We start from the raw sequence: 19,347 nt of genomic DNA, 5'->3' as shown, positions 1-19,347 counted from the left end.
AAATGAACAATTCTATTCCTTCTGCCCATATAACTAGGGAAGAAACTATGCAATACACAGGTGTGTTCTTTTAGGTATAACTTATGTTTTACAAGCTGGCTTTCTTTTTTTTTTTTTTTTTGATTGATCTTTCATTTCCAAATGGATGAAACCAGCAAAGCTGTTTTTAAACCAAATCCCTTCATTTGGCCATCTCTGTGAAGCTTCTCAATAGCACTGTGTTAATGCCATAACTGAAATGCAAAAGTATTAAGCAAATCTGATATACAGATACATAACAAACTCATGTTCTTAATAATCGAGCACTCCAAATGTGACCTGTTCGTTTCTGAGTATCCAAATTAAAAGAAGGTGATAGATCAGAGGTGAATTCAGTATATGAAAATAGAACAAGATGAACTAAACCCACAGATTGCTAGGTGTTACATGTTAGCTCTTACCACTGATACCTGTCTTTGCTGGTTCAGCCATCGCTCCAAGCAGGAATATAATAATGTTGCCTCCATTAAAGCACTTGGTTACCTTGGATAGACTCTGCACTTGCTTATGGTTTGCACGTCTTAGACCAGAAGGGAATGATTTTTGTAACCTGCCTCCTGTTTTCATAAAAAAGACCTCACTCCTTATTTTTAAGTGCATCAAAGAGCCTTTTTTTAGTATTTGGCTAATCAATTTACTTAAGATTCCTCAGTCACGATACATAAATAGCTATGTATTTCCAGATACACTACTAAACTCTTTCAAAATCTTTTGCAAGGATCTGACTTGCACACCTGTCACAGTCACAGATGCATTAAGTAGCATAGCTCATCCCTATTGACAGCCATGGCATGATTTCCAAAGAAGACAGGTTGACTGGTGGGCATCAACAGCAAACTGTGGTCTGGAGGATTTTCCTGACTGTTTTCTTACTGTCTTGGCAGGTTTTTTTAACTAGCTGTTGATAAGAAGCAATAAATCTACTGAAGTGCTGACAGGGATAATCCAGACAATTGTTGCTCTCTGACTGAGGTGGAAAAGGTTTTCTTTGGTTTGTTTATTTGTTGAACATAATCTAACACTTATCCTCTTCTGCATGTGAGAAATTTACTGTGTGTTCCCCTCTGGCAGATGTTTGAGACAATGTCATCCTACATAAAAGCTGTATATTTGGAGATGCAGCAGAGTCCAGACTTGGCAATCACCATTAATCTCTGTGTCAGCCTGTGTTTTATGTGCCTGCTCCAGCATAATGGATGCTCTCTCACCCAGATGGGAGGCCCAGGAGGCATTGTGTGAGTCCTCTTAACCCTAGAACATCACTAAATCAACGAGATGCTATACCTGCTAGGTCTGTCCTGTCAGTCCTGGAAAAGATATAGCATATGCTGGTCTCACTAGGCCAGCATTCCTGATGTCCTCTCCACAGCTGAGGCTATCTCTTTCCAAACCCTTCTCAGGTGGCCCCTATCATGAGAAGGGTAGTTGGTATCTGGAGGGCCATGAGCAGCAGATGCACACCTTGCATATTCCCCTCTCAACACCTGTATAAAAGTTTGGATCAACAAAACTCTCAGACTGAATTGTTCATGTTCAACAGATACGTCATTGCAATGGTATATGGTCATGTAAGTACAACAGAGTGTATATAATGAGTAAACATAAAAGTTAGTTCAAGATTCCAGACATTTTGCATACACCACAGTTAAGTAAAGTTGTTCTCTACCATTTGTAAAGGTGTATATCCATTCTATAGTCTCTGATTTGTTGGAACTAAATTTGTTACATTGTGACCCTATAGGAATTCATTGCCAAACTTGACCACCTTTGTGTCCTTCTGCTGCTCCATCCTCTTTCTGTTTCCCACCACTCACCAAAATGTGCTACTATAGGATGCAAATGGCTGAAAATACTTAAGCAATAGTCCCCAAACTACAGATGCCTCTGACAAGATAATTAACTACAACGACAGCTGAACACTGAGGAGAGACACCAAAATAAAGATGGCAGTCTTCAACTTGTACAGGAAACAAGAAACATTTGCTGCTTTCATATCTAAGGATTAGAAAACATTCTCAAATATTTTGGAAAGAAAGCCTGTTATTTCTTGGAGGGTGATATTGCCTCTTCATTCTAGGAGACTGTGCTGGGGGAAATCTCATGGAAAGAGAGACTGTCTGATGGTAAGAAGCCATCCAGCCAGTAACACTTCACTGCCGCTTATTTAGGCACTTGAAAATCTAAAAATGGTATTTCCCCAAGTACTCTGTTGGTTACTAACCTCTTCTTTGATGCTGTCAAAGTGTGTAAGAGTCTTGAGTTTTACCAGCAAAGCCCAGAGAGTGTGAATTTCCTGTTGCTGCAGACAACGAAATTGCCTGGAGGTGCGACAGCAGTGTGAAGCCAGGTGGGTGGCCACCGCAGCCTGATGCCGGTTTGAGGCACATCCTGCACATCCTCACTGAACTAGGCAACTGAGCACCCCCAAACCTGTTTCCCAGGATTACTCCCTTTCTCTGCTACGTAACACCCTGGTTTTGAAGGATTATAGGATGCACCCAAAGCATAAGAGACACAAAGATTTATTACCTTGTAACAAAGGCATAAGTACTAATTGGGGGAATAATTAGTATCCAGGTCTCTCACATCTCTGATAAGAACCATCCTCCCAGCTACATATTGCTGTGGCCTCTGTCTCAAAATAGTTACAGTGAATATACAATCAATCCATGCAAAATGAAAGAGAAACCACAACCTGCACAGCTACAGCCCAGCAGTCAGGAGGTGACAAAGAAGAGTAGTGGAGAAGACTAAAGTGAAGGGAGGTCTGGACTTGAGTTCTGATACGGAAAGGATAGAAATTTCAATTTTTGAAACAGGAGATAGAGAAAAGATCTTTTCTGGTTGTTTTTTTATAAGAAGGACTTGGTAAGATGTCTAACCCTGAGGAGAGGCTGCATGTGTGAAAACCACACTCCGGTGGAAGGATGCGCTTCCTCACAGTCTGTACTCCGGGATATGACTCTCCTGAGCCACCCTGTCCTCCACAGCCCTTCTCACTGGAGTGACCTCCTGCTCAGCCTGCAAGCATTCGTGTATTCTGCCTTTGGTGCTAAATCCTCCAGTACACTGTAAGGAGCCTGTGGGTCTAACTTAATCTGTAGATTCCACCGCAAACAGCACATCTAACATCAATGTGCTGCTATAATTCAAAGTGCAATGCTGAAGTTTTTTTGAGGACCTAGCTCAAAATGTAATTTTGCTCATTTTTCTGCTCATTTTCCAATACCAAAGATTTTTAGTTTAACTTATATTTTGAACTAGTGATGCTGACATTTAATTTTCCCAATTAGCTCAAGGTGATGTCTAAGTATGAATTCTTCCCTTTCTGTAAACATCCAAAGTACCACTGATCCAGTCCTACAAAACCTCACAATCAGCACAAAGGTTTAACCTATACGCAAAGGAGTAGCAAGATGTTCATGCTGCTGTAATATTTGTCACAGACTGAGTATCTCTTCCTAAGCTAACTTCTTTTCTCTGTTTTCTTCTGCTTTTTTTTTTTTTCCACCTCTCTTTGAGATGTGACAAAAAAATGAAGAGTTAGAGGAACTGTTCTTTCTAAGCTTTTTTCCTTTCTAGTATAAAACAAGAACAACTTAATTTCTTTCTAACTCAGAATAGTAGCCTCAGGCTCCACTACTTTTTCAGGTTGTTCTACAGTGGTCTAAATACCTGCTAAAATGCACAATTATTTTTTAATAGTTTTAGAGTTTGAACTTTATTTTAATAACTGGTATGGTTTGGCTCCTGTTTTTCACATAAATCAACTGTCATAAATTCCAAGTTTAGTTTTACTGGGTATTTTTATTTTTGCAAATACCACAGTAAATGCAGCTCAGATATCAGAAACTGCATTCTGTTTCATCACCTTACAAATGCCAACAGTGCATATGGATGTTCTATAAGCTGTTATCGCCAAGGCATTCATCTGTAATAGGTTGCCTTGTAAACACAAGTTGTGTCTATTTTACTTTCTGAAGTCAGGTGAGTTTCTCTCATCTTGATTCAGATGTGTATTACAGTAAATACCTCAGACGTTGCTAAGAGACAAATTTCAAAATAAGTCTCAACCACAACAGTGTTAATATTAAAAATCTTAAATAAATATATTCATAGTGTGCAGAACATACTTTAACATCCTCTGACAAGGCCAAGTAACCTTTTGATTTTTTGAGGAAAGCTGACTTGCCAACACTGTCAGGTCAGAGGACAGGAGGTCTGACATATCCCATAGTGGACCTCTTACACACGCTTGAGTGACCTCTGCACTCCCAGTAGCTGTTTCTCCATATGTCTAGCAATGCAGGTTGCTGAAATCCAGAAAATTGGTGCACTTAAGTGGTCTAGGGAAGGATATATTTTTTTACACATAAAAATTGCTTTGATATTTTCATAGTCTTCAAAGATGAGATTAATCTCACTATTAATGCAGAAGATTGTTCAACATGAAGTATGGAAATCAGACACTGAAAATACAGTGTAAGAGTATATCTGCTGGAAGGAGAAAAATGCCACTAGAACTTCCAACTGGGGCATTAAATGTTGCTTTTTGATAAAGAATCTAAGAACAATACTCCCTCATGTCATCCCTTTCTCCTTTTCCAACACACATAAAAACTTGCCTGACCTTTGAAGGCAACAAACACAAGGTAGGGAATAAGAAACCGCCTCTGTCTGAGTTAGGGTAACAATGTGATGCTATCCAGGAAGATTCAAACAAGTTTTCTAAAGCTGAACTAATGGGAAAGATGCATGATGAGTAAGAGACATAGCCTGATGAGAAAAAGATGAGTCAGCTTTCTAGGTGTCTGTGTGAGAGCTTTCAAGCGATACATACTTTATCTAACACCATTATAATATATATTTGCTCTTTTTTCGTGTATCCATTTAAGTATAATGGAGTAATGCACCTCAGTAGTTATTGAATAGACATTAGTGTGGTTTCAAAAGACACTCATTTTAATTAATCCAAAGGTGCTAATTGGTTCTCAAGAGAATGAGAAATTAACTCATGTCTAGGAGGTTGGGAGGATTTGAGGAAGCAGAGTGCCGAGAACTGAAGGAAGTTTCCTGAAGTCAGGCTATGGGCACTTTGAAATTTAACAGCCCTCAGTTCTTTTTGGAAGCTGTTGTTCGTGCTTGACCTACATTGCGAGGACAACCGTCTTCACCCTGTTAGTTTCTTCAGAGAGCATAGAGTTTGCACTTCTAAAAGAAAACAGGCATTTTAAAATTAACATTAGTGTTCATGATGGGGTGAGACAGCTAGGATGGACACTGGCCAAGTGAGGGTGCAGCCACAGCCAGGAGATCTGGGGCAAGTAGGTTTCCCTGTCGTGAGAACAATCACAAGGAAAGGGTTATTTAGATGAAGACAGCAAAATGATGAGAAGGAAGAAAATTATAAGAAAGATATAAAGAGGGAAAATGGGAGGATCAGACCATATTGTCATTATTTTAATTATACTGACTATGACAATAGTAAAATTAATGGGCAGTACATGCAACTGATGGAGTTTGTCTTATCCTTAGAGACAATGAAGCAGACGAAAAAGGTATGCGTACTTTTAGAGCATTCAAATCATATTGCATACAGTGCCTGAAAATAGTTGAGAGGCCAGAAAATTACACTGGCTTTTGCTGTGGCAACAAACTTCATTTACAGCGTACGAGTCAGCTGTGAAAAGACAGGAAGTATGTGAACCCAAGTTGTATAATATTGGATAGACCTGCTCTGAGAGACCTTTCTGAGCTTTAGCAAGCTTTGGTGAGCAGGCACGTCTTGCAGTCTATTGCCCACAGTCGTAGGATGCTGACTACACCGAAGTCTTGTGTATCCTTCAGCAAGTGCTCCTCCACCATGTGAAATGTTCAGGTTGTTTTTGAATGAACGAAATTTCATGACAGTAGCAATAGGAATAAAACTAATTACATCTGTTTGATGGTAGGACCTACTTTAAGGTAATTTGCAACAAGCTCCCTAGAGAAGATTTCCCTTTTGAAGTGCTTCTTACTCTAGGGTTCCCTTTTGAAGTAACTCCCCTCTGGACTGCTTTTGAAGTGCTACTTTTCCTTTTGCTAGGTCTTCTTTGGGTTCTTCTTCATTGCACCTTTCACATTGGAGGTCCATAGCTGAAGACTGGTAAGTAGAAAGGGAGACTTCTGATTTAGACCAGTTTCTTTCTCACACCACAAGAGAAAGACCTGCCTGCATTTTCCCAGAAGTAGCCATACAGGGAGGATTAAGAAAGCTACTGAAATTCATTCATCTCTTCACTGTGTCTAAACTGGCCACCATCCAGACTGAGATGCAGAAATGTCTCAAGCTGTCTAAAACGCCTGTTTTGCATGAGTGCAGAACAAGCCATTTTTTTCTTTCCTTTCTCCCACCAGCTTAGATATCTGGTCCCCTCCTTCCTTGCATGGTACAAGTCTACACCTGCCAACTGGAAAGTCCTTAATTCTGAGGGAGTTCATAACACCATTAGCCATGATTGACAGTTTGGAAACAACACTTCACACTGGCAGCGAGACACATCCACCACGAGAAAAGTATTGGCTCCCACACCTTCACCCTGACCTGAGCAAATGCTGTGAGCAGAGAGATAGGAAGCAAAGGTTTGAGGCTTCAGGACGTTTTTAATCAGATAAAACTGAGATAAAGATGAGGTCAGGAGACACTCACTAATCATGAATCAGTAGAAACACAAGAGGTCTACCATTAACCTGAGAGAAGCTTGTCTGTTCCTTCAAAGTGCCCTATCGACAGCTCACTATACTCTGTGGCAGTGACCCACAACACTTCTGTCATGCTCCACTTCATATCCCACCAACTGTCCTTCCAGCCTTTTCACAGAATCACAGAATGTCAGGGATTGGAAAGGACCTGGAAAGCTCATCTAGTCCAGTCCCCCTGCTGGAGCAGGAACACCTAGATGAGGTTACACAGGAAGGTGTCCAGGTGGGTTTTGAATGTCTCCAGAGAAGGAGACTCCACAACCCCCCTGGGCAGCCTGTTCCAGTGCTCTGTCACCCTCACTGTGAAGAAGTTTCTTCTCAAATTTAAATGGAATCTCTTGTGTTCCAGTTTGAACCCATTACCCCTTGTCCTATCATTGGTTGTCACCGAGAAGAGCCTGGCTCCATCCTCGTGACACTCACCCTTTACATATTTGTAAATATTAATGAGGTCACCCCTCAGTCTCCTCTTCTCCAAGTTCCCCAGCTCCCTCAGCCTTTCCTCATAAGGGATATGCTCCATGCCCTTAATCATCTTTGTTGCCTGAGCTGGACTCTCTCCAGCAGTTCCCTGTCCTTCTTGAACTGAGGGGCCCAGAACTGGACACAATATTCCAGGTGTGGTCTCACCAGGGTACAGTAGAGGGGAAGGAGAACCTCTCTCAGCCTACTAACCACCTCGCTTCTAATACACCCCAGGATGCCATTGGCCTTCCTGGCCACAAGGGCACAGTGCTGGCTCCAGTGGGTTCCAAAATTTGGAAAACATGCTTTTGTCTCCAGGTGAGATGTCTTCATGTGCATTTAGAAACCTGTATCGACTTGTATCTCCCAGAGTAGCAACCACCTGTACAAACCGCTGCTTCTCTCCATGACCAGGCACTGCTCCTGGCTACCACTGAAGCTGACCTGGGGCTGAAAGCAGTGACACTTCTGCTACCCTGGGACCAGTGATAAGGGGACATTTTTTATATGGCCAGAGATATTCCTGAGGGAGAATTTGGATGCAGTTCCTCATTACTTTGCTCCCTTCCTAGGTCATACCTGTAAAGAAGTGACAGGTAAGAAGGTGTAGATATTACAGTGGAATTAATACTGGGCAGCTCTGTTCTCAAGACATCATTTTCCTTCCTTTTTCCCAACCCTGTACAGCAGCACTCCTGAACCGTGTCTCCTTCTTCCTACTGTGAGCATCAGTGCGTGCTACTGACCATCTAAAAGGGGTATGGGCACTGCACCCAAAACCACACACTGTTGTGAGTGTCCTGTCTCTTTTGATGCTGGTCCAGAAGGGCAAGATTAACTGTGGAAGTGGACAAACATTGCTGCCATTCGGTGCTTTTCAAGCCACCTAGCAAATCAGTCTGAAATAGAAATGCATTTGTTAAAGATGGGGGTATAACTCTTCCTTGAACAAGAAGGTGAACTGACCACCTGGCAAAATGGTAAATGATTGGAAGAGTCACCAACACCACTTTTACCAAGCGATTTAGGAGAGATGAAATCAGATTCAGCAGTCTAGATTGTTGGTGTAATAATATGAAAAGTGCATAGCTGGTGAATGCCAACTGAAGAATGCTGTGCTGTCCAAAGTAGATTTTTAAAACTTTGAAAATGTTTGCTTTTTAACAGGATCATAATTGAAACAGAAACAAATGTGTCCCATGAGCAAATCAGTCCAAAATAAATGAGAGTGGGAAATTTTTTTGGCTCTGCAGAAAATCAGGTTAAATTAAATCAGAATAGCTGAAAATACTGAAACAAATGGCAAAGAGACAGTTTGAGCATTATATGAAATAATATGAGATCAGTGGAAATCCCTCTGAAATTCTGTCACCCTCATTATCATCCTAGAAAAATACTATTTATGGAAATACTGGGGCCTTCCAAATATAGAAGGATGCTGACAACACCATATTGTGCCTTGGTGTAGGCAGTTTTCCCTTTTTTGTGGTGCTGGTATCTTCCATAACTCCGAGTTGAGAGTCTTCCAGTTAATCTTGCTAGTGATTATACTTAGCACCAATGTAAAACTGCAGACCATAATACTTGTTTATTAGGTGTTTCTGCAGTTATATGTCATAGAAAGTTTAGTCATTCAGACTTGTGTCTGCTTTAGTTTCATATTATGTTTTCTCCCAATACTAGTGTGAGGAGAGTATTCCCTCCTGACCTCTGTTCCTGCCTCTGTCCCTGTCTCCTGTGTCCCTGTCCCATCTTCATGAACCCTCACTAGGCTGAATGAAATGTTTGTGCATCCTCAAGGAGGTCAGTGAAGTGACCTGATGGTTTCACCTTGGAGGAGTCTGAAAAACACATCTCTCCAGCACTGTTGCCAAAGAAAACTTCATATGAATCCATAGCCTCAGAGATTATTCAACGCTTTCCATCGGCATTCGTCAAGCAGGGATACATGTGTGTATTAGGGATGAATTATCTATTGACAGTGAAGCAATAACACTTTCTGGGCCACCCAGGGTGAGGTAGAATTTCAAAAGCATTTTTGAATATCAAAAGCTAACATTGTATCAAGCAGCTTTTCACTAGCAAAAAGATCATAAATTGATATCCCGATTAAACTAATTATGAAGCATTTGGGCTGCAGGAAATCCCCAGTATGGCATTTACACTTGGTTGAATTCCCAGGGAGAGGACAGGTTCACAGGTTTTTGCCCTCAGTACAGGAGCTTGGCGTTAGCGGGATTGGGCTGTTTGGGAGTGGGATTGTCTCTGGGCTGGCATACAGCTCACTGCCCATGGGAATGGCATCCTTCCCCACCCTCTGCCCTATGCCCACCATGCTCCTCCTCACTCCCTTCTCCAGCCCTGGAACCTACTGGACCTCCTGCTGTGCCAGACGACCTCACTGAAACTCCAGACAACTGTTTACCTCCTGTTCCTCCTTCTAGAATAAGTTTTCTGCCTTTTCAGTGTTTCAGCTAAGAACCAGATAGAGTTCTAAAGCTAAACAAAAAGATCCTGGATCTTTTCCTGATAACAAAATTATTTGAATTTATGAATTCCAGTTATTTCACAAAATGGTTCAAAATATATTTGTTATTTCTCTCAAGGCATTGTGAATCAGCCAGGACCTGACCTAAGACACGTCAGTCACACTGGCCAGAAAAAGCTGCAGAGCAATCAGCAAAGCTCATAAACCATATCCATTGGGCTCTGGCCAAACAGTGACTGTGATAAGAGAGGTGACTGAGTGGGAAAATTAGTTTGATTAACTTTATCAGCAGGAAGGTGAAGAGCGGAAAATCCCTAAGCAGGAGAACAAAGGGCCAGAGGTGATAGAGCAGTGGTTTGAAAAGTAGGGTGGCTTTGGGCAAAAAGGAAGAACAAAGGCACATGCTTTCATGAAGAGGGATTTTCTCCTCTGCATCATCAGCCAAAGCAGCAGAAAGCTAGCTGGAAGGGAAGACACTCCAGGGGGAGAGCAAGAGGAGGGTGTCTATGTGCTTCAGGGAAAAAATCATGTGAAGGTTGGGGAGAAGGGGTAGGTAATGAAAGATGAGGGTTATTGGACTTACTCTTGGTTTTCAGCCAAAACATGTCTGGATTTTACCAGATATGCACACTCTTCTTCTCTACCCACAAACTTTGTCAGGAGAAAGAATTTTTTTTTTTTTTTTTCCCTATTAAAGATGTCTGTCTGGCCAAAGAGAACCAGAAAGAGAAACAATACTATTGGATTTGTCAGATTTCCAGAAGTCCCAGACACATGATCATGATACATGGCAGATTCACTATGCAGCACATAAAACATGATGTTGGGGTATCCCAGATACACTGAACTTCTTAAACAGGCCCAGTATGGTTACTCTGGAAATGCCCTCACCACCAGCACAACTCATGCTGCAGACTGTGAAGGCATCGTGAGTGTTGTCCTGGCAGGCGTTCGGAGGGTCTTCCAAAGGATGCTCCAGAAAGGTGCAGAGTCCCAGGCGTTGTTTGGTTGAGATCTGTTTCTCCTGTGCAGTGCACAGTGAAGGAATAATTGTGCTTGAGTCTTTCACAGAACCTGACAGCCATGACTTCAAATTGCTTCAGATATCATATTGCTTCAAATATCAGTCATGTATTAGAAGCTAAATGACAACTTAAAGCTCTAATGTTAAATTTTTTGGCGAAAAGCATGTTTGCCTACCAAGCGTGCTATCACAGGACTTAGGATGGACAGAGTATTATGGCCCATTTTTGTGAGAAAGACACATAAAGCTTGTGCCCAAGAAGTATAAGAGAGATGCTAAGAAAAAAGAAAATAAACAGTGCCTCAGTGTATCTGTAAGCATGAGAGCACACAGATCAAGCAGTCTCTCAGCAAACAGCAATCTGACAGATAACTAGGCAGGAAAACTGTCTTACAGCTTAGCTAATTGCTTTTCATCAAGAAATATTAAATATATCTCTCTACATATGAGGACACTGAAACAAAGGATGGGGAACAGACTCCTCCAAGGTGACCCACTAAGTGTAGCAATAGAGATAAGAATAGACTCTGTCTCTCAAATCATCACACAGACTGGCCTGAAAATATCCACCACTTGTGCAACCACCTTAGCCAGGCTAAGGACACCTCAAGGTTACTGCAGGGACTAAAGGTGACATGAAAGATAGCACTGAGACTGTTGAGGCACAAGGCTCAGGGATTTCTCAGGGACTGCCATGTAAAAGGAAATCCCAGGATAAATGTGATTAAAACGAGAGTGGGCTGTAGTGCACTAGCACAAGAAATAAATAGGAAAACATGGAACAAATGCGCTGGAGAGCATGAACCTCTGTCGTGATGACTTAGCCTGCTGCAAAGGAAAGTGAGGCATCATCCAAGGTAAACTGCTGCTCTGACTAAGCTATGTTGTGTCTCAAAATGCACCTTTCCCAGGTAGACTCCCTGTCCGAGGAGGACATTTGTAGGTGGCCAGTGATGCTGTTGATTTTTTCAGCCTGTTGCCAGGAAAAATATTACTGTCTTTCATCCTCCACAAATGACTACAGCATTGCAACTACTTCACTTCAGTACTTTTGAAAAGATATTTCACCCCTGAGTAGTTCTTAGCTGGCTGTGCACATACCTCATGTCTGTCCCAGCTTGCATGTTGTTTTTTACAAAGGGAGCTTTTTTAACATAGTTCTGATTATACAGAGAAAGAAATGTTGTGCTCTGCCACTGCTTAGAATGAATCCTGGCTTTGGGGACAGTGTGTACCAGATAATTGGTACAAAGCATGACAGAGTGAACCATAAAAGCAATAATGCACTCAAGACTAAGACAAAAATTAGCAACAGCCAGCAGCAAGGCACAAAGATGCAGACAGACACAGTGCAGTCTGCAGTTTACATCTCAGTGACTCCTGTGGTTGTCTGAAGACATCTAGAGTACATGAAGTTGCACTCTGTTTTTGACAAAATGAATTTTAAACTTAGATGAATGCAAAACCAGACGAGGAGTTTAAAAGAAAACCCCAAGTATATTGAAGGCTGGACCTTAAGAGACCAAGGACAACAGAATGAACTCCACAGGACAAAGCAGAGAAGTAAACGTCCAGGTGAATCTGAGGCCTCCGTCACCTCATGGAAGGAGATGGGAGTTTGGAGTCTCCATGCTGCTCATCAGATGTGGTGTGTCTGATCTGCAGCCCAGTTCTCTTTCAGTGAAGATTGCACAGAAAGACTGCGACTACTTACTGCAGTAAGGGAGCGAGATCATTTATTCCAGTGATGTCATTTCATGCCACCACAAGGATAGCGTTCCTGCAGCACAGTGCCTTTGCAAGGCCATTCTGTTATCAAGCATCATAAATCTTTTTGAGGCAGGGTGAGCTATTAAATGTGTGTAACTTAGCTAGTAACGCACTAGAAGTGCATGGGCGGTGTTCACTGCTTCTTGAGCGCTTTCCTGGGATGGCTGTGTAACCTTTCCTGGTGTCAGCTTTCCTTCAACCTTGCAGTATCTTAGCAGCAAGTAAAATATTGCAGTGACTTCATGCATTGCCTTTTACCTCTGGGAGTCTACGGTGAATTTGTCTCAAGTCTTTAAAGACTGTGTTCTTGGTGGATGGATGGAGAACAGGTGTACTAAACTCACCCTGCTTTCCTTCATGTACTTTATCCCTCAGCTGAAAGTATTCAGCTTGGAGCTGTATGTCAACATCTCAAACCACGAAAATCTGACAGGCTGGGAATCACACACGCCCCCAGAATAATCAGTTAGCCATAGAGATTATGTATGTGCTGTGGCTGGGAAAGGGACTTACAGGGACAGACTTTGGAAAGCGCAGATAGTCTTCTAGGAATCACTCAAATGCACAGCATTTCATTTCAGCTAGCAGAGTTAGAGCTGAAGAAGGAAGTCATTTTAACGAAGGCTCTGGCTTCCAAGAGTGTGATCAGATAATGCATCCAGAGACTTGGCCCGATGCATCACCTGATTTACTCTGATTTTGTCCAAGTGGAAGTTGGAAGTGGAGTGCTACCAAGAAGGATGGCAAAAAAACCCCAAACTTTAAAATGTTTCTTTCAACATCTTTTAGCTACCCTTCATTTTTGCACAGAAACAAATGTATTAACTTAAAGAACTGGCACTTTCCATTTTAACCTCTTTGACTTTGCACTGGAATGAAATAGATACAATTGAAAATTGGCTTCGGAGGACTTTTCTTCCCCATAGCTATTATTGGCTGGAATTTAGCACAGCTCACTGTCCACACTGCACAGGGGAAGCTCTCCTGGACAGGATGGTCCTCTGGTCATGTTCAGCTCCTGCTTGTTTAGCAGGCATCATGAAAGCAGGTGGCAGAATCGGGGTTCAGAGGCTGAGGAGTTCATTTGGCTCCAAATCAGCAGTTAATATGGGACTTTTTGAAGAGTGTGACCACCCCTTTAGCTTTCAGCGAGCTGTGGACCTGTGTCATTAGCAGGGATTTGTGTGAGAGTGAGTTGGGCTCTTACAGATGGAAGTGGAAATAAACAACTGTAAGTAAATCTTGACCAAATGCAAAATAACACAAGTGCTCAGAAAACTCTGCTTAGAGATTGTTTGTTTATTCCCTTCCCTCAAAAAAAGGAAGGAGATGCAATGGGTCTTTTAGAGATTTTTTCTTTACCCAAATTAAAAGGGGTCCCTGCCTTCACAGTGGGTCAGCTCTTGTCTGGGTGCCAGTCAGCTGGTTGTGTGGCTCTGGAGGGGGGTAAAATGGAAGGAAAATAAGAACAACTCTAAGCCTCCAAGATCAGCTTCAGTCTTCTCCTCTTGATCCTGCTCAGCCAATCACCAGGGCATAGAAGTCACCCACATTTTTCACCTCAAAATTCAATTAGTTGTGAGGATCCATTGTATTTGCAAAGAAGAAGAAAGCCATCATCCTTGTGGTAATTAGAACCCTCTAGATAAATTTAGGTGTCCAGAAAAATAATTTAGCTTTCTAGATTAAAAAAAAAAAAAATTATAGAGATTTATCTAGGTTAAAATCATCTGTTCATTTCTGCTAAGGTCATACACATTTACCTGACGCTTACCTGATGATGAATTTGGAAAGTATATTTGCTTTGAAGAGGAACACCAGCAATTTTGTTTAGAATTAGCCAACTTAATACAAGAATTAATTACTCAAAAATTTTAAATGGGAACAGTTGTAAAATGAAACAAAGAATAGCATTCATTCTACTTCCACATGGTTTCAACGAAGCACTTTCATAAGTCATTAAGCACAGCCATTGCCCACCTTCGTGTTGCAGTCTTGTTCCTGCAGGTCACAGGGCATTATATAAACTTTGGAAGGTACCTGCAGGGAGCTTTGAGTGATGTAAGATGTCTTGTTTCTCCACCTCCAGCAGATTTATAGTCCTTCATTCTACTTCCAGCCTGTGTTGTGTCTTTTACAAAACTGAGAGCAGGGACTGCAAATTTTTAAATGAAGCACATTCCAAAAGTATTTTTGTCTCATTTTTTAAAACATTAACAAACTCTCTCAAGACTTTAACAATCCATACCCTTTCGTTCTTTGCTTCTTGAATCTTAATTTTCAAGTATGCTGAACTAATATGACAGCATTGCAGCTGTGCAAAAGGAAGATGGTTAAAAATAGCTCTAGCGCTATATCTGCAAATAACAGCCATTCGCTCATCACCTCCATGTCCAGCATGACAGCTCCAGACCAACCACAGTATTTCAATGCCAGATTCCTTGTGTGAGCACATGCCTGTGCTGAATGAGGAATAGAGTCCCAAACGGAAGGGAATCCTGCAGATGAGGGTGGGAATTGCATTGCAGGAAGATGAGAGGAGTGACGTGCACAGGAAGGTGCCAGTGGGAAAGCAGAGAGCAACGCCTGGCAGAGAGCAAACACAGACACACAGAGGTGCGGAAGGCGATGTTCACCTACCACAGGCAAGGCCTGACTGGGAGAAAGTTGCCCAGAGCTGAGGTGCTGGGGTTCTAGTGTCTGTTCCTACGTGTCTCAAGCCTTGGACAACTTCAGGATGTAAATCTCCCTCTCAATGTGGCTCAGTGTCTCAAAAGTCTGTGACGAGGATAAGTCCAGCATCAATAACTACCAGACCATCCTCCCCTTCTACAAGAGCTAGCAGTTATTTCTTGCTTCACAGCACTGTTAAGTAATTGGATTTTTTAGCAGATGTTCACATGCTAGCATCAAGAATGTTCATGTACATGTAGAAAAATACACAGATAACAGAAATGTGTTCATTACATTGTTTGGGTATTACACCCTTTCGGTGGGCAAATTGTCTAGTTTGAGTTTTGTTTTCTTGTTTTCTAACCTTATTTCTCACTGTTCAGGGCATGCCAAAGCTAAAATACTGTTTAAAATACTAAAACTTTGAGAGCTGTGTGCCTTATATCTAATGATCTAGCTAATGATCTAACAAATAGATAATTAAAAAATCCTATGTATGCATTTGTATTAAGATAGAAATTGCAAGCATGACAATTTACGTTTTTTTGTTCTGCCTGAATTGAAAGTATTCCCCCTCCTCCCTCCTCCTCTTCAAACACCAAAGAAAAAAATAAATATTATTGTCCAGATATCAGAAAGTAAGGGAAGTTAGCTTCTGGTCAAAACCTGCTTAAAAGATTTATGTCATCAAATACATAAAGATGGAGCTTGAGGCAAGAAAATGATGAGTTGTAGGAAAGGGCTGGTTGTAAGAAAGTGTTAACACTTTTATTATTGCTCTAGGGAAAGGTGTATTTTGCATTCTCATCAGACCAGCTGTTAAACTATAAAGGCACTAAATTTTGGATCTGGTTTTCAAAACCCAGACTGAGTCACATGGCTGACGTGATACTGAGTTGATCAGATCTATTTTTTAACTATAAAGTGCCTTGTTATATTACACATAAAACAAGGAGTCTGGTCATTAGGGCCCCCACACAACAGTGGTATTTCGGCTTGTCTTAATTTTGTTGTCAAAGATACAGCTGTTGTAGGAAATATTTTGAATTTTTAGTACCATCTGGTGTGCTGAAAGAAGAAAAAGTGCTTTAAACGTTGGCATAAATCCATTTTCTAAATGGGTAATATTGGTGCTTTGAGAAAGGGGCTGTCAGAGCAGGAGCTGAGAGTTGTTTTTAATTGGGGCTGTTTTCATCATTCTATCGCACTACGAACCCTACACTACCTCAATTTAAACAAACATGTTTATGACTCTTACCGAGTCCTCAGAATGGCTTGTCATTACTAAATGCATTTGCATTATCAAACATTTTTTCCAGCGTTCGGCATTTAGCTATGCTGGGAAATGACAGGCTTGGGGATTGCCCAAGGCAGGGAGCCATGGGAGCTGAGACCTGACACTGAGGTGGTTATAACAGCTCCCCGTGAGGATCAGTGCTTACTTGATGGCCCCTCTGTGGTGCTTGAACCTCTGTTTAATTCTCAACACTGTCAATGTGAGCAAAAATCTTACTGCCTTAGCCTACTTTTGTTGTGCAGGTAACTGATCACGAGATTGACCTTTGTCATACAATTAGCTCTGAGAGAAATAACAGAGCTTCTGTAGGAATGTTAGATGAGTGTCTACGATTTACATGTAATGTCTCCTTAGCAGGAGCAATTTCCTGTTGTGATGACTTGGGTTAGAGAAGAAGCAACAACTCTGATGCAATAGTGTGTTTCCACATGAGAGTCCTGAAATCTTCATTCACAGAGGCTCCAAGGTAACTATGAACATTAAGACAAGCTTAAAACTGCAGAATCTGTAGATGACAAAAATTAAGCAATTTGTTCCAGGGCAAAATATGGCATTAAAAGTTCCTCACACAGTAACCAAAAGTCCTTTTGGAGGCAAAACACAGATCTCAGTATCTGAGTGCTTAAATCTCTAGCATCAGTGCTACGACAGTCCCTTCAGTAAGGGTGATTTTGCAGTTGCAGGATGTCAGCATTGCTAAAATCCTACAAAGTTTTGGTGGGAAAGCTGCTGTAAACCCATGGAGGCTGTAGGAACAGTCAGTGTGGGGACTGCAGCTTCACTGTAAGCTGCATGTCTGCCCGTCCTGGGGATGCTCAGAAGTGGCATCACAAAGAGCAAGGGGAGTTGCTGAGAGCCAACTGCTTTTCTGTCAAAAATCAACGTGTATTTTTGAGAGAATCACATGAAAAGTAATCTTTTCTTCTTTCCATCTTTCCTTCCATAAACTACTGGTTTTATACAAGATCACCTTGTTGCACCACTAATCTTACCAAACCGTTGTATTTTTTGCTGAAATACTACTGAAAGCTGTTAGTATCATCTCTCATTATTCCACAAACCACTCTTTACGCAGACAACTGGTTTCCTGAGAAACATTTACTTACACCCTGCCTCTCTGGGGCATACTTTCTCCTTCACCAATACTGGGCTCTAAGTTAATTTTAGTGAGTCTGGTGTACTGAAGATCTTCAACACTTAACGGTGAGCATTTCCCTCCTTTACTAAGCCATACTTTACACAAATCTCTATGGTGAGGGCAGAGGAGATGTTCTGAATACCACTTTTAACAGACATTAGAACTGGATGCTCTTACTCTCGGCGGTCAGTAGAATTTAAAGTCTTCCCAAATGTGAGCTACATCAGTACACTGTAGAGTGAAAATCAAGTCCAGGAACTGAAAACAGGGCTGAGACCCATCATAATTATCTTCCCCTGGAAAACTGCTTGGTTTTGTGCTGGCATTTTGTAACAGCAGGAGACCATCCTGTGATGATATGCCCTTCCACCAACATTATCACTTAATTCTCTTCTTTTTGAAGGTTTTTATAGGGATTGAGTGCAGCTGGTTTTCATCAGTTCCTTCTTATTAGAGTTTCTAAGAATCCTGATTAATTTAGAGCCTGCTTCAGCTGCTGCTTAAGGAAATTGAACATTGTGCCCTCACCCTTCTCAGTCTGTTTTCCCAACAGCTTTCAAAGCATTATGTGCAGTATTAAGAATTTCCTTCTGTTGTTTGTGGGCAAATATATGCATAAATTTATCTCTATTGAAGGCATTTGTCTTATTCTCAGGGGCTTAATTGTTTCTTTCTTCTTCCCCATCTTTTAATTTCTTAGAATGTGTATAATTTGTTGGATAGTAAAAAAATGCATGGGATCAAATTTAAGCTCTGACTGTTACATAGCCAAATGCTGGAGGGGGTTGAGTAATGCTAAGCTCTGCCTGAAAGCAGGTCACTCACAGTACCTCACAGGACTTTCCATGGTTTTTCCCCAGTTGGTTGCCTACAAATTTTCAGGGATTTGGCATGAAACAGTTCCTAGGGAAAAAGGTGTCTCCTTTCCCATAAAGTCATTTAGCTATCACAGAAAGGATTTCTGACACCTTTTTGGTTTACTTTCCTGCTGAACAGTTTTGATCTCCCTCTTCTTGGAAGCTGCCATGGTCCTGCTTATTGCTGCAGCTGAACCCCAGTCTGAGGACTCCTGGTTTCAGGGCTGCCACCTCTGGGGCTTGAGCTTGAGTACATTCACCATGTTCTGCAAACCTCCTTCTCTTATCCTTGAAGCAGAAGGGTTGAGTGACAGGAAGAGGGACAAGGCACAAGGAGAGACAGGTTGTCAGAGGCAGAGAGCCACGATGGGGTGAAAGCATGGCTGTATTGGGTCACCGGCTCCCAAGAGAGACTGTGAATGCTGTGCTGCATCTGCATTTCTGGTAACTTTTCAAGCACACACTGATAGACTCAGAGCAAAACAGAGGGCTTGTGACACCAGGAACAAAGCTCCAGTGTTACAGGGTTAGAAGAACAGAGGATGATGCCTCAAAGAGCAGGAGGGTTGTGGTTGAGTAAAAAGGTAAAAGGAAAATCACTGCAAGTGTTGAAGAAAGAATCATGTAAATTTGGTTGTCTGAAAGTAACTGTCATTAAAAAATAAATAAAATATGTAGTTATTTTGTTGATTTCCTGCAGGTAATTATAGGCTTAAAGTAATTTCAGTCTGATAGACTTAAAACTGCTGTTTTGGTCCTGGTTTGATTTCTTAACTTCATCCCTTAGATAAGTTTCAGCAAATTTCATTTCTTTCCTCCAGAAAGAGCCTCCTGATTGCTTAGTATACCATGGCC

Source organism: Patagioenas fasciata, chromosome 1, assembly GCF_037038585.1.
Source record: "Patagioenas fasciata isolate bPatFas1 chromosome 1, bPatFas1.hap1, whole genome shotgun sequence".
NCBI classification, from domain to species: domain Eukaryota; kingdom Metazoa; phylum Chordata; class Aves; order Columbiformes; family Columbidae; genus Patagioenas; species Patagioenas fasciata.
Note: the sequence above shows the minus strand (reverse complement) of the source record.